Raw genomic sequence first — 16437 nt, forward strand, 5'->3', positions numbered from 1 at the left:
CATTCCCTTTAAAAACCGAAATGATTCAAAATAAAGAGGCAAAGAAGCTTCACTTATTTCCAAATTTTCTACATTTTCTTCCTCACATTCATAGCTGAAATGAACAAGCTAACCACTATTCTCAAGTTGGTGAAACTGGATTTCCTTATTCCCCAAACTAGCCTTTGATTTCTCTGTAAAGATAGTTTGGATTTGAAGAACATAATTATCATCATATTGATCATATTTGGGCAAAACATCAAAAGAAGTAATGTCATCAAACGCACACATTAGATCATGAGCTTTCTCCTCCACATATTTTTTTATAAATCTATCTTCTGATCTATGGTAGTTGGAATTAGCAGAAATTTGTTCATGATTATTAATCTCTTCTTGCACTGATGGCTGCAATTTATTGACCAAAGGATAATGGTAATCCTACCATATAAGATCTTCTAGATGATTTGTACCAGGAAAACAAACCTCATTCCAAACTGCTTCTTGATTTAAGTGATTGGCCAATTGTTTCTCCTGCTTATTATCCGCTGTAACCAAGTTCTTTGAATACTCTTGATCTTCATCAAATATAAGAACCTTATCACATACAACAGGAAAATCCTTATCATTATCTTTGTCATATAGAAGCTTGCAAGGGAGTTTCAAACTCTCATTAATTTTAGATGAAAGATCATGATCTATCAAAGTATGTTGTCTTATTTCATTTACATGAAAGGAAAGAAAATTTGTGACATGGTTTTCATCAAATAAATTTGATTGGTCTTTAATTTCTGAAGAAACCACTACTTGTTGAAGATGGTCTTGTGGTTCAATATTTTTAAGCTCTATTGCCTCTACCTCCAGATCTCCAGACTGTTGTTGGTTTTCATTGTTGTTTTCTATTTGAGCAAGTTCAGAGAACTGAATTTCTTCCTTATTCTAATCAGTTTGTTGTGCTGCAAGAATTGTTTCTTGTGGGGAAAATTCATGGTCCTCTGAACAACATACATCATCTTTTTCTTTCTAAGGGGAAGATAATTCAAGCAAGGCTTCCATTTTTTGAAAAGGCTTTTCTTCTAAAACCTATAATATTTCATGATCCATGAATTGATCATCATCATCATAGTAATTTTCAAGATATTTAATAAAACTTTCAAAATTGTCACAACATTCTTGAATTAGCAATAGAGATGAATAACTTTCCTTGTATTCGTCATGAAATGCAACATGAAAATGCTTTAAAGAACATATGCTAGAGGCTGGTAGATTTTCATACCAAGATCTAGCTTTTTCTTCTAAAGTTACCATAAATATTTTCATAATACAATCTTCATGGAATTTGACTTTAAACTTTCGAATGTGCATATGAAAATTTAATAAATGTAAAGCAGCATCATCTCCTACTTCATCTTTAAACAAGGGAAGATTTTGTGACCAATTAAAGTTGGGCAAAGGATTTGGAAAACCTGGAATCTTTGACATGTCCAAAGGAGCATACCTACGTTGATTTATTGAATTCATCTTGAAAACACTCAATGCTAAAATTGAGTCACCATAGGTTCTCAACAACTTTGGATTCTTTTCGTAGTGGAGTCTTTGAGTATTTTAGGCTTCTTGATTGGAAAGTGATCATCATAAGATTCAAAAGGATGATATATATTTACAATTTTCAAAGGAAAATAATTAAAAATTAATCTAAAATCTTTTCTAAAATACAATATACATTGGAAAACTCTATCAATTTAGAAAGAACATAATGTCTTGGATAACAATCCAAGTTAAAATCCTGATCTTTTCACATAGTTCTTTTAGGTTCATTCCTCCAGTGGAGTCTTTATTGTAGAATTGATTTGGAGTCGCCAGGTGGATGATTTTAACCTTTGTGTGTCTAATCACTGTCCACCATCATAGATCAGATCTAAACTTGTAAAACAATTCTGAAGAAAATCTTAGTTCATTCCCAGAGGAGTTGCCACTATGTTATCACTCAGAATTTTCTCAAGGTTAAAGAAAGAAATTTCCAAGGTAACCACAAACCAACTTTTAGGTACAAAATCTAGCCAATCTGTACTCAGAGAGGGCTCTCTCTTTAAGATTTACCTTGGTTTTATAAGATATTCGGCTAGTTATGAAAGCTTGGGGGTTTTGATTGTGTTTGGTGGTGGAATTCAGAAGCAGATGGATAGAATAGAGTAGACCAGGCCATTGGGCTATGGAGTCAAATACAAATGGCTAAACTGGATTTGGATGATTCAGCAAATGAAGGCTTAACAGAGAAAGATAGTTAAACAAGGAACAAATGGTAACTTGAAAGAATGAAATGGCTTTGAAAGGGATGAAAGGTAGTTAGGAATCCTTCAACATGTTTCAAAAGAAGGGAAAATGAATGATCACTAATAAAAAGCAATTAAGGATTTCTTATTAAATGATCAAAATGATTAAACTAAGAAGCAAAGAGCAGTTAAGAATTCCTTGCCTATGATAGTTTAGAGGAAAACATTTAGAATAAAAACGATTTTAAAGACAGATTGCACTTAAGCACTTTCTGAAATATACTTTTTCATTTTAATATTCAGACTTGAACACAAGTGAAATAATAAACCAGAAAACAATAACACATGAGATATAGAATACTTATTTGTCCAATATTTGACACATGAATCCTGTAAGAATGTCCCTTACTTTATTTCTTCATCCAGCCAGCCATACAAGAGTTGATCAATAGCTTTTCTTTTCCAAAATAATCAGTCTATAGAAATGTCTCAGAATCCACCCAAAATAATTCAAATGAACAAGTATTTATACTAATTGTAAATTGAAATATCTTGAAAAGATATCAAGATTAGTTTTAAAAATATCTTCAATTGTTTACATTAATAGAACTTAAATAAATGACATTTAAAACTAATGAATCTATTTGGAACTATTTCTATGGATTTATGGTGACAAAGAAGAGAAAGTCGAATTTGATAGCAACTCTTAGTTGATGATGAGGCATCCTAGTCACTAACTGCATCCTTCCTTTGTGCATTTTGCCCCAGAAATTCTGCAAACTTAGGGTCCAATGATACCCTTGTATATCTCAACCTGAGATAGATATGTAAAAAGTGAAAGAGGTTATTGTATATAAGAATGTTTTTGAGATAAACCTCTCTCGGTTTCCCAAAATTCAGCTACAACTGTTCACAATATTCTCTGCAAAATATGTCAAAAACAGGACTTTGTATAAACTGAAAAAATAGACTGTTAAGACATAAACTTATCTCCCTTTTGGTAATACTTGTGTAAAAAGTGAGAGAGGTTTCTGTATATTAGACTTTTAGGAACAAAAACCTCCTCCAGTTTATCGCAATACTTCTCGAATTGGCCACAATAATTTCTGCAAAACTATGACTTAAATAGGAAATTTCTGAAGAATGTACCATTTCTGCTCTGATTTCATCTTTTAACCTTAAATTCCTTTCAACTATTTTTCACTTTTAATTTGGATAAACTTCATTGTAGCTGGTGAAAGTGTTTTCATCTTTGTTTAACCCTTAATTTCTTCATTTTTACTTTTACTGTTTACTTTTTAATTTTTACTTTCACCACTCTGTTTTTTCATCTGTCTTCACTTTGACATGAATTTGTATACTCTGTTTTGTAACTGTCTTACATGCTGTTTATCTTCATTCTAGTTGATTTACTTGACTTGGTCTTCAATCTGATACTCTTTAACCCTGATACACTTTGACTATTCTTTACTGTGTCCTTTTACCTTCAATGTGTAGTTTAGGTTTTTACTGTCTGTTTCAACAGTAAATAGTTTGATTTCTTGTTTCCTTTTCTTGCCTTTTGACTATATGTTTTATCTTCCATCTTTGTTTGAATAGATTTGATAACAATCTTGGAGTAAACAGGTCTTATGTCTAGTATTAAGACTGTTTATCCAAGGCTGTGGTCTTTTGATCACCTGTAAAACAAAACAAATTGTTAAGAAAGCATTGGCTTGTAGGGGAGGTCAAAAAGGTTTCATTGGAGCTTGAAAGTTCTACGGAGTGAGTCCAGAATGATTTTAAGGAGGTAAACCATGCTTGAATCGGTTAACAGAGGCTTCAGGTGGCGCAGATGGGTTACATAGGGTTTTACTGCATAATCAGGTGAAAATGAGAAAAATTGGCATTTTTGTGTTTAAATGGGTAAACTGTTGATATTGGTGAGTAAGTTTTGAATGAACAGTGGACAATTTGTTGGTAGTGGGAAGCGATAAGCGGTTTCCATCACACTGCTTATGAAAGGGGGGTGGTATTTGGGCTTGTCTGCGTGATACCATAGGATGAAGGATGTGTGGCAAGGACATGTTCACAAAACCACTCCACGATTGCACGCTAATGCTCAGTCACGAAGGGCCATGCGACATGCACGACAGTCGTCGGATCTGGGAGGCTTGATTGAACGGTTGTTCGGGATGCGATGTGACAGGAGTTTAATGAGGGTGGTCCCGACGTAATTAAAGTTTTTTAATCATATCGGGAGTGACGAGATTGGTCAGGAAAGCTATTAATTAACCATGGGGGTTAATTAATCCTTTGTTAATATGGTGGGGGGTGGGGTTCTTAATTAGTTACGGATTAACTAATTAATTCCCACTATTAATGTGTTAGGATTATATTTTAACCAAAGGGGTGGGATATTAAGATTTCAGGGTTTTTATATAGTTAAAGTAATACGGGAATGGGAATATTTTTATAGGGGATTTATATAATATAGGTTAGTAGTTAATATAAGATAATGAAATCAAAAGCACTAAGTCTAAAACATTTTGATGTGTGTATTTAAACTTAAGCTAAAGTGAAAAGATGATTTTTATGGAAAATGTTTTAATTTTCCTAAGTAAAATAGGATTTTACTTAGGAAAAACTTTATCAAGGGAATGAATGATGTTATGAAGAGGTGAATATTGATTTTAAGTACTTAGGCATTATAAATTATTGGGCCGAGGGTCCGGTCCCTCCAAAAGTCAGAGAAATTCTCTAAGCCCCTCTAACTTTGATAGATACCTTGGCACTTTAGGGGAAATTAGTGAAAATTTAGGGGAAATGAGAAGGGAAGTTAATTATTTTTTACTTTGCTTGTTTGATATGCCTTCCATGTAATACATACCTTTGCTTAGTGATGAAATTAAAATATTGATACATTTAGAATCATCATTCACCACATATTATTCTGCAATCATCATCTACTTACCCTACCTACTTTAACCTAGCATTTTTACTTCTTTATTAGGGTGCATTTAAACTGGCAAACGCTTTTCAACTTTTCTTTTCTTTTACATGGTGATGCCTATCTAAGTCTACGCTTATTACATTCAATGGCTCAAATTAAACTGTTAAGCTCCTTTTTTCACTCTACCTATCTACTTATCTGCCAAGATTACACTGTTTGGTCAGATCTTTATTCTATATTTCTAAAACATGAAATTGAAAATATGAACTAGTCAAGCTTAAACTATTTGACTATTCATGAATTGTGGAATAGATGACAAGCTACACACAATCTTTATTATACAAAAGTAAAAAAGTAGTGGCATTTAGACTTGCACACTTTCATGGTGTTTTCTTTTTGTTGGGGTTCATTTTCTTTCTTTTTTTGACCTTTTCTTTATTCTTTTTACCCTTTGATTTTTCTTTTAGGGCATACCCTCTTTACATTTTTTAATTTTTAGTTTTTTACAAATATGGAAAACCTTTGCAACAAGTAAAGGTATGAACATATTACAAAGCTAAGCCAAGTCAATCATGAAATATGACAACTATTGGTATAGGGGCATAACATACCTCAAGAGATTTGATCTCTCTTTACCATTGATAGATCTAGGTTTGACATGGATCTAGGTTTGTTACGTTGTAAGGAGTTCCCTCTGAGAAGCACTCCCCTCCCATGCCACCTGTTCTATTTTAGGCCCTTGATTTTGGTGTTAGACCATTGAAATATTGTTTGCCATAGGATTGAAAACTAGTGTTATAGTTAGGTATTAGTGAGTTATAATGTGTAACAAGATTTTGTAATGAGATTATGCAGTTAGATCTATTTCTGTTAGCCCCAGTACTTCTACCTAACTCAGGCTGCAACACTTTGCAATGGGTGAAAACCTTACGATCAATTGGTATATTTATGGCCTGTTTAACCCTCATCAAAACAAATTGTTAAGAATAGATTGAAATTTATTTCAATTACGTTTGGATTGATATGTCTCTTGGTTTCAAATCATAATAACGATAATTGTCATGTGCAAAAGCCAAAATAGACGAGCAAGGTGAGTTTGTGTTGTTTATTGTTTATTCTGTATTTTGTTTATTAATTGTATTTCTGCTAAAAATTCATTGTCTAAAACATTATAGCAAATCAAAATATTTAAAATTTATTTTTTTCTCCATAACAATAACATAACTATTTTTAAATTTATTGAATAAAAAAATTATAATAATATAATGATGGGCATTTAACAATAAAAAGGAATCCATATATCCTTGTACAAAAACTTGGTTCGTTTTTTTTATTTGTATTATCATTTAAAAATTAATATTGAGCATTTAACAATAAAATTTAGTTTTTGCTATTCCTTTTCAGTAATAAAAAAGAGGTTCAAAAATGAGATGACACATTTTAAACTTTCCACTTATTTAGTTTATACATATAAAATTGATGTTCTTATAATTATACATAATTATTTATACGTTTACCTACTTTTTCTTTGAAATTTATAAAATACATTTTATTAAAAAAAATTAACTATGATGAATATATATATATATATATATATATATATTTTAATTTAAAAGCCTAAAACTATTTTTGAATCTTATTATACTACATAAATTATTGATAACAACATGTTTATTTTACATGATGCAAGTTTCAAAACTTACTTTACATTTAACTCCAAAAATAATTAAAACAATAACACATTTTGTATATTATATTTATACGGAAAGATTAAAAAATTATTAAAATAAATAAATATAATATAATTTAAATTTTTTATTTTAAGTGAACATTTATATCGATAAATAAAATATTTGAAATTATTTTTTCAAATATTCGAATTATGTTAAATATTTCATATAAAATTTATAAATAGATAGAGAGCAATTGAAAATAAAAAGTGGAAAGCACTTCAAATAATGAAGCTGAAACTTATGATAAGGTATCTAAAAGATTAATTTGTTATTAGTGCAATATACAATCTCTTATCACTCAAAACTTTTCCTTAGAAGTTTTGGAAGAAGGGAAGGCTTCGAGGTAACCACAAACCAATTTTTAAGCATAGGCTTTAGCCAACCTATGGCTCATAGAGGGCTCTCTCTATATAATTTAGCTATGTTTGCTTAGATATAAAGCTAGTTCTAGAGTTCAGGGGGGTTTTTGATTTGTATGAAGATTTGGTGGTGGAATCCTTAAAATAGGCAGATAGTTTGATGCCTTTAGGCCATTAGGAAATGGAGTCAAAGAATGGGCAACAAAGTTGGAGTTAACTCACTAAAGGGAATGTTCAAGGGGCAAGATAGCAGAGTGAAGTACAAATCCTTGGACTAAATGGTGAAATGAGTTTTAACAGCGGTGAGAGGGCAATCAAGAATCCTCAGACCAGGGCTAAGATGGGGGAACAACAGTGAATCATGAGTAAAGGGAAATTAAGAATCCTTTACTATAGACCAGAGGAGAAAATATGGAAGCTAAGGAGCAGTTAAGAATTCCCTAGCTGAGATAGTTTAAGAGAAAACATTAAGAATGTATAACAGTAAGATAGAGTACAGTTAAAGAAATTCTGAAATAATATTCAAGTTAAAACATTTAGACTTCTGAAACATTTAAGATTATGAAACAACTTCAAGAGAGATAAAACAACACAAGAGAATTACTCATTTGTACTCCGCTTTACACATGAATCCCTTGAAATATCTGATCTTTATTCATCAATCTAGCATGCTAACCCAGTGAGTGATACAAAAGCTTTACAGCCTTTGAAAAAAATTATATTGAAAGTATAAGAATCCACCCTACATACTTCGATTTATGAAGTATTTATACAAAGTGTTTTTACAAAATATCCCAAACTAACCTGGGAATTAATTTAGGAAATTCAAAATATCTTCTTGCAGGAAGATAGAGATAACTATTGAACTGTTTTCTTAATGTCCCTTTTATTGTGGTTTAGTTGGAAGTTTATGGTTGCTATGCTCTGTGTTGGCAGAAGGTTGCTACCTTCTATACTGATACTCTTTGACACAGATACTCTTTGACCTTGATGCCCTTTTACCTCGTTGACTGTGTTTGACCTTTAACTGTGTTCTGCTATAATAAGTCTGTCAATTTTTCCCATTCTTGCTCTGTTGGTAACCAGATACTCAACATTCTCCGGTAAGTTTCATCTGCCTCAGTGTATTTGGAAAAGGAAGGCTTATTTACAAACAGATGTTTTACCTCATGCTGGAGGTAAAATAGATTTTCAAAAGCATTGTACAGTCCCTTTCCTGTTGGTACTCCTGAAACCTATTAAGTAGCCACTTGTTGTCTTGCTACATCCCTGAGTTTGTCATTGTAATCTCTTTGTTCCATAAGTTTATCTTGAATGACTAAGGGATTAGGTAATCCCTTTTCCTTTAGCTCATCAAATTTAGCCATGAACCTGTCAATGTCTACTTCCATTTCCTTGCTCTTTTCCTCTAACTTATGCATAAGGTCCCTCTTGGTGAGGACTTTCTTTACCTCCAAAATAGTAGCAACCCTGTCTTCAATTTTCAGTTCCTGTAGTTGGTACTTGTTCTTTGAATTTAAGAACTGGATGAGCCTTGTAGCATCTCTAGGCCTGTTGCCTAATTCTATCTTCACTTTCTCAATAGCCTCTCTTATTAATCTTATGATATCAATCTGCTCAAATATGACCTGTACGGATGCCAAAGTATCATTGAAAGAGTCAATGATATTGGCCCATAGTTTTTCCTTGGCTTCTCCAAGTGGCTCCTTTAGTGTTAAGTCTCTTTCCATTAATTTGAGCTTTTCCTTTATCCTTGTAGCCTTCTATTCTTCCTCTATCTACATAATCTTGGCAAGCTTATAGTTTCTTTCTAAGCTTGCCACTTGTTCCTTTAGCTTGTTTATCTCATTTTTCTGAATAGACATTTCTTCCATGGCATGAACAAGCTTGGCTGCTTCATCTGTTGTTGTACCTGTTGTTGTTGTAGAAGCTATTGATGTAGATGCTGCAGTGGTGATGGGCAAGGCAGTGACTATAGGAGTTTTTGGAGCTAATTTGGCTGTCAATGTAGATGGTACTACAATAGTCACTGTAGGGATTACAGTAGCTGGTGTGGTCCCTACTTCACCTTGCTTCAATTGGATTAAGGCCTCCAATTCCTTCTCCGTGCTCCTCAACTGATCATTCAATTTGAGGACTAAATTCATTAAGTCCTCATGTTGAGTTTGAGACTGTAACACCTCCTGTGTTTGTGGATGATGCAAGGAGGGTATCTTTAGTTGCTTCTCCAGTGAAGCAATGTCCTTGTTCTTCTGTTTTATTAACTCCTATGTTGCTTTGATATCTTTGGGATCATATCCCATCTCTATGATCAAGTCTTCCAAATACTTGATTCTATTATCCTTGGCTTGTGATGAAGCCTGTTCAAGCTGATACTGAGCTGAGATGTTGTTCAGGGAACTTTGTAGTTGATGAACAACTATGGACTTCCCTTTCAGGGTGGAGTAGATCATTTCTCCAGCCCGCTTGTGAAACTCTATTTGGTCCATAGGGTGAATATCCCTAGTCAACACCTCAAAATCAACTTTCTTATAGTCATTGGGTGCCCTTGGTTGCTGCACAATTGGTTGAATGAAGGACACCTACATCTTCCCCTCTTTGATGTCAAAGGTTGACATCAATCTACTCTGACTTGGAGTAGAAAGTTTGAAAATTTGAGCATATGTCTCAGCGTTCAACCTTTCATTCCTCATTTTTATCTCTTTGAATCTGTCTTTGATAATTTTATCCTGGGCTACTGGCCTACTGAAGGACGAGGCCTCTACACTCATCTGTCTCTGTATCATATGGGTTCCTGAGGATGATGGGGGCTGTGTTTCCTCTAAAGGAATAGTACCTTTACTCCTTTCTGGCTCAGAATCAGTTATTTCAATTGAGCCATCGGTGTCTTCCTGCTCTGACACAGGATTGAGTCTAGGCCTTTTGCTTTGGCCTCTTTCATATTGGACATTGAAGGCTCAAGTCCCTGAACTTGATCCTTCCTCCCTGCCCCTTTTGGGATTTTTCTCCTCACTCAAAGGAGTTTGCATGATAGGGGGAGTGCTCACTATCCCTTCCTGAGGTGGTACCTACAGAAATGAATTTTCATGAAGTTTCTTTTCTAGATCTAATAATGTGTTTTCCACAACAACTTCAATATTGTCCCTGTCCGCTAAAGTGTTTTCCAACCATTGCAATTGGTTGGCATACTTTTCTATCTCAGGGATGCGGTGATGGATATAGGGAGCCATCTTGTTTTTCTACCTTCTTTTGCAGATGAAATCCAAGGGATCATATCTCCATATGAAGCTTTGTTTTAATTTTAATCTCTGAATGATCAGATCTGCCTCCTTTCCAGCTTTTCTGTTATTACAAATAAAAGGACCCAATTGGTCTTTGATCTTGAGTTGGGCTTTATTTTTCACTGAGACAAGGTTTACCTCATCTGAATTTATTATCTGCCTGTAGTACTCCAAGGCAAATAACCTCATTGGGAGGTATTTAGGTAGTTTGTATGGGGCAAGCTGGCACCCATAAATCCTGATTTCAGTGTGGTTTTTGTACTAGTACCAATCTCCCTCCTGATGATTGATGTTTACATGAAGGACTCTCCTGATCTCAGAAATGATTCTTGGTGGAGGGGTTCCACTGAGCATGGTCATCACAAGATGGACAAAGGAGTCTATGAATTCATTGTATGAATAGGGGGAGGAATATTGATGAGTCAATGGGGTCCAAAAGAATTGATCTTGGTTGGCCCTTGGTGTCCAACTTTTGCAAGGTAAGTGAGAATTTATCTGCTTGGAAGTAGAGGAACATCTGGTATAGTACTGAGCAGTACTTGAAAACCCTTTAATTTCCCATTCTTGTGAACTGCTTGTGCATTCTGTCAGCTATGAATGTGGCAAAGTCATAAATAGTTGTAGGAGGTTGTCCTTGGGTATATATGGACATGAAAGACAGGATGATTTCATAAATGTACTCACTTGTGGAGTAACCCAAAACACAAGATATCATGGATACAATATTTCGTCCCCAAGGAGAAAATATAGTTGCTACATATGGAGGGGGGTCTTTGGGGGTATAATTCTCTTCTGTGATGAAGGTTTGGATTAATTGGGCCAATATTGAAGAGTTGAGATTGGGATATAAGTCTAACAGGTCTCCAATTGAGAGGGGAGTTAGGTTTGGCCCTGGTTGGAGCTGCAACATCTCATTGATGGACTCAGGAGTGATGGTGAAAAGGACTTTCTGGTCATGAGACATGATGGTTCTGTGACTGGGGACGTAGCAAGCATAGCACATATGTACAATTTCAGGAAAAATGTGGACTTGGGGGAACTGGTACTTGGGCAAATTTGACTCCCAAAGGCCAATTTCATCAGCATGGTTCACGAACTTGTCCCTACTTTGGCAATGTATTTTGAGCAGGAGCTCTATGACAGTGGTATCTTTTATCTGGAAATATCTATCAGCTAAGGGAAGGTGGTCCAGGTCCAAATGGGGCGTGGAGATGGGTCTCACGTTCAATGTAGTAGGGGCAGCCATAATTCGGTTCTTATGGATTCGAATTAGGCTTGCTCAAGGTTAAATTGGGGTTTTTAGATGTATTTTGGAAATTTCGAGGTTTGAGTATTTAGCAAGGTGTAGTATGGAATCTATTGGAGTAATTTCAATTAAGTTTTAAGTTTAACAAAATACTCAATGACTGGTCTAACTTGAAATTGACAAGGCACTTGGTGAATTCAGGTTTAAATACCTGGAACTGAGGCAAATTGACTCTAAGCAGGGTAACTGGTAGCTGCAATTGGTCGAAGGGTGCTTATGGAGGCTGCATGGTTGACTGGGTGGTCTGTGGCATTTTCTGGAGCGAAATTTTCACGTGGGTTGACGGCTTCGATGTTTTGTAGGAGTTGTGCATGCGTACAGAAGCTTGCAGGCGAAAATTAAGTGAAAAAGACATTTTTAGGGATTTTTGGCTTTTATGTGGAAAAAATGTTTTTTGGCGGGTACGGGTCAATAGTGACTGATTTGTCACATAGTGGGGAGGCGGTAAACGGTTAATTTCACACCGCTTATCGCCATCGAGTGGTATTTTGGGGGGGCTGCCTGATTCCACTCAGCGACTGACATGCCACCAGGGCGGTCTCGTGAAAAACAACTTTTTTGGGCGTGTATCATCCGGCGGATGATCCCACCCGAAATGGTTTCTAGGGCATTGGATCTGGGCCTTCAGATCAGACGGCGGTCGGGGTGCGATTGCACGCGGAGGTTAATGGGGGGCCAAACGGGCACTTTAAATATGGCGGTATCGGGATTAGTGGTGGATTAAGGTGGGATTAGGCCATCGGGGTTGTTAGTAGAGGGCTTAATCGAGGCTTTGCCTAACTTAATCGCAGATCGATTAGTTAGTGGGTTTTTGTCGAGTTTGATGTATCTTATAGTTTATATTTCAACTAGGGTATAAGGATAAGTTTATATAGGAAATTAATATATATGGGAAAAGGGTTATTAATGAGAATTAATATATAATAGTTAGAAGTTAATATGAAAAACATTGGAAATGAATAGCTCTAAGCATAATGTATTTTCTGTGATTTGTTTTTTTTTTGCATATATGCATTATAACTTAGGCTAAAGTGTTTTTGTGGGTTTTTTATATGAAAGGGGAATTTACATGGGGGTGATTACTTTCCCTTTCCCTAGGCAAATAATGTTTTAACCTTAGGAAAAGGGGTTTTATTTAGGGAAATGAATGAAATGAAGGGGGGATGAAGTTTTATGAGAAGAATTTGGTACTTGGTATCCATAAGTCATTGAGTCGAGGGCCCGCTCCCTCCAGAAGTCAGAGAAATACTCTGAGCCCCTTTGACTTAGAGTTTTTCAGTACTTAGAACTTTATTATGGGAAATTAGTTAAGTAAATAGGTAAAATGAATGGGGGAAGTTAATCAATTGACCTTGAAATCCATTTTCATGCTTGATTGACCATTTACATTTGAAACCTATGATGAGATGATAAATATGCTTTTTCCCTATCATCATATTTCTGCAACCTTTCTTCTACTTTCCCATCTACTTGTCCTACCATTTTTTCTTCACTTTATTAGGGTGCATTTAGACTAGCAAACCCTTATCAAAACATTTTCTTTTCTTTTCATAAAGAAAACTATTTAATTCTATCACTATATCATCCAAGGGATCTGAGTAAACTGATGAGCTCCTTTTATTTTACTCTACCTAATATAATGATCTGCCAAGATTAAACAGTGTCGTCAGATTTTATTCTCTAACTATCAACATGAAATTTAAAGCATGGCATAATCAAGATTAAATAGTTTGATTACCCTGGATTGTGGCATGAATTACAAGCTACACACAATCATTATTTTGCATAAAGTAAATAGTAGTGGCATTTAGACTTGTACACTTTCATGGTCTCTTTTTTATTTTTGGGGTTCATATTTTTCATTTTTTTGTACCTTTTTCTTTATCCTTTTTGTCCTTTAATTTTTCTTTTAGGACATACCCTCTTTTCATTTTTTATTTTTCAATATGGAAAACATTTGTAGAAAGCAAAGGTATGTACATATTACAAGGCTTAACCTTAGCCATTCAAAATTATGACTCCTATTGGTATAGGAACCTAATAGTGGCTCCACTTGGGGATGGAATTTCGTTGTGAAATGTTAAGAACTTTGAGATTAGTAGCCTTGGAATTTTGACTTCAGTTACCTTTTGATTTGTCACATTTCAACCTAATTTATTCATACTTATGATAATAAATCCTTAAAAGCTTAGGGCCTTCTCTCCGGGCTTCAACTCTAAAGGTTTACCATCCAATCCAAACTAGAATTTTTCAAAATAAAATATACACACATGGGAAATAACAATTAGTAACTAGGTTCTATGTAATTTTTGAGCATTCGACCATTCACTAGTCCTCCTCCTTCTTCAGTACCATCTAGTCTTTTAAGGAAGAAAGCATTGTTCCCTCTGTAAGAATAAATGACATAGGGGCCCTTCCATAGGGAATCAAATTTCCCATGCTTACCCTTATCCTCCCTTCTCAAGTCCCACTTGAGTCCTTCTATCAAAAACCTTTTTGATCTTTTCTTGCACAACTTGAGATGCAGACCTCTTCTTTGGTTTGTTGGAGATGAATAGTCTGGTTAATTCTCCTCTGGATATCATTTGGTTCAGATTGCAGTTCTTGGAGCATCTTCATCACTGGTACTCCCAAAGAGGATGGAAAAACAACTTCCATGCCATAAACTAGCTGATAGGGAGATGTACCAATTGACTTCTTGGTAGTCAGTCTGTCAGCCCATAAGGCTTTAACTAACTTCTTGTTCCATGTTTTCTTATTATCTTCCAGTAACTTCTTAATAATGTTCACCAGGATTTTGTTTGAAGATTCTGCTAGTCCATTTCCTTGAGGGTAATAGGTTGTAGAATGACCTAGGGTGATGTGATACTTATTACAGAATTCTATCATTTGTTTGGATCTAAAAGCTGCTGCATTATCAGTAATGAGCTTGATTGGGCATCCAAATCTAGGTAGAATGTTGGCTTCAAGGAAGTTAATGATAACAATATCTGTGGCTTGCCTTGAAGGTATGGCCTCTATCCATTTTGTGAAATAGCCTGTGGCTGTGAGGATCCACTTATGTTGGGCAGAGGAGGGCGGGTGAATTTCACCAATGAAGTCTAAACCCCATTATTGAAAAGGTACTCCAGCAGTGATTGGTTTAAGGGGTAATGGTAGAAGTTTTCTTTTCCCTTCAAAATTTTGACACTTGTGACAAGAGGTCACAAATATCTTGACATTAGAGAATAATGTTGGCTAGTAGAAACCCACCCTTAAGATTTTATCTGCAATGTTTCTCCAATAGAGGTGTCCACCATAGTCACCTGCATGAAAGTCTTGTAGAAATTTGTCAGCCTCATCTTTTATCAAACAGTTAAGGAGAATTCCTTCATGATCTTTCCAAAACAAAGCATTATCAAGTATACAAAATTTCAAGGATTTCATTTTTAAAAATCTACCTTTGGTTCTAGATAATCTAGGAGGAGCTTGTAAGTTTAGTAAAATGTAAATGATATCAGCATACCATGGTGATTCACCAAAGGCTTGACTGATCAGTGGAGTTGCCATCTCCTCCCCTTCATCTAGTGCAGCAATAAAGTTTATGTCTAAGGTCTGACAGTTCAACTCAGCCATAAGTTTGGCTAAGCCTTGGCACTTGATTAACTTTGTGGGTTTGATCTCTATATCATACTCTAAGATAGTAGCAATCAATTTTCCCCTTTTCCCATCAGGACCTTCCTGAGTCAGGATGTATTTGACTACAAAATTGGGAACATAGGCTACTATATGAGAATACAAAATATATACCCTAAAATATTTGATAGCTTTGACTAAAGCCAATGCTTGTTTCTCCATTATGTTGTATTTTAAGGGAGCATCTCTTAAGGCTTTTCTAAAGAAAGCAATGGGTTGTTCATATCCTTGGTCATTTTTTTGCAGTAAAACTACAGCTATTGTATGCTCATAAGCAAAGGAAAACAAAATGAAATCCCTATCAAATTTGGGACTAACTAATACCTGGGTTTTTGTCAAGGCTAGCTTGATGTCTTCAAATGATTTCTTAGCTTCAAAAATCCAACTTAAGTTCGAATCTTTTTTCAACATGTTATTTAGTGCTCTAATTAACTCTGCTAGGCTAGAAATAAATCTTCTAAGTTAATCTTTCCTAAAAAGGCTTGTAGTTCTCTAATATTCCTACGGTGTTGTATCGGCAAGATGGCTTCAATTCTTGCAGGATCTATTCTTATGCCATCTTTAGAAATGATATGCCCTAACAATTTCCTTTCTTCCAATCCAATTAGAGATTTCTTGGGGTTCAAGGAGATGCCATACTTTCTGCATTTTATAAAGACCTGCCTTAGATGATCTAGATGTTGATTGTCTGATTTTGAGAAAAAAGTAATATCATCAAGATATATCACAAGGAAATCATGGATTTCTTTCACAAACGCTATATCCATAGCCCTCTGGAAAGTGGCTCCTACATTCATTAGCTCAAAAGGAATTATTGACATACATAAAGGTGCCCCAAAGAATGGTAAAAGAAGTCTTGGGTTGGTCATCAGGGTGAACCAAAATTTGATTGTAACCAGAAA

Source organism: Pinus tabuliformis, chromosome 9 (genome assembly GCF_031772625.1).
Source record: "Pinus tabuliformis cultivar Carrire ecotype Pingquan chromosome 9, CPIR1, whole genome shotgun sequence".
In the NCBI taxonomy this organism is placed as follows: Eukaryota; Viridiplantae; Streptophyta; class Pinopsida; order Pinales; family Pinaceae; genus Pinus; species Pinus tabuliformis.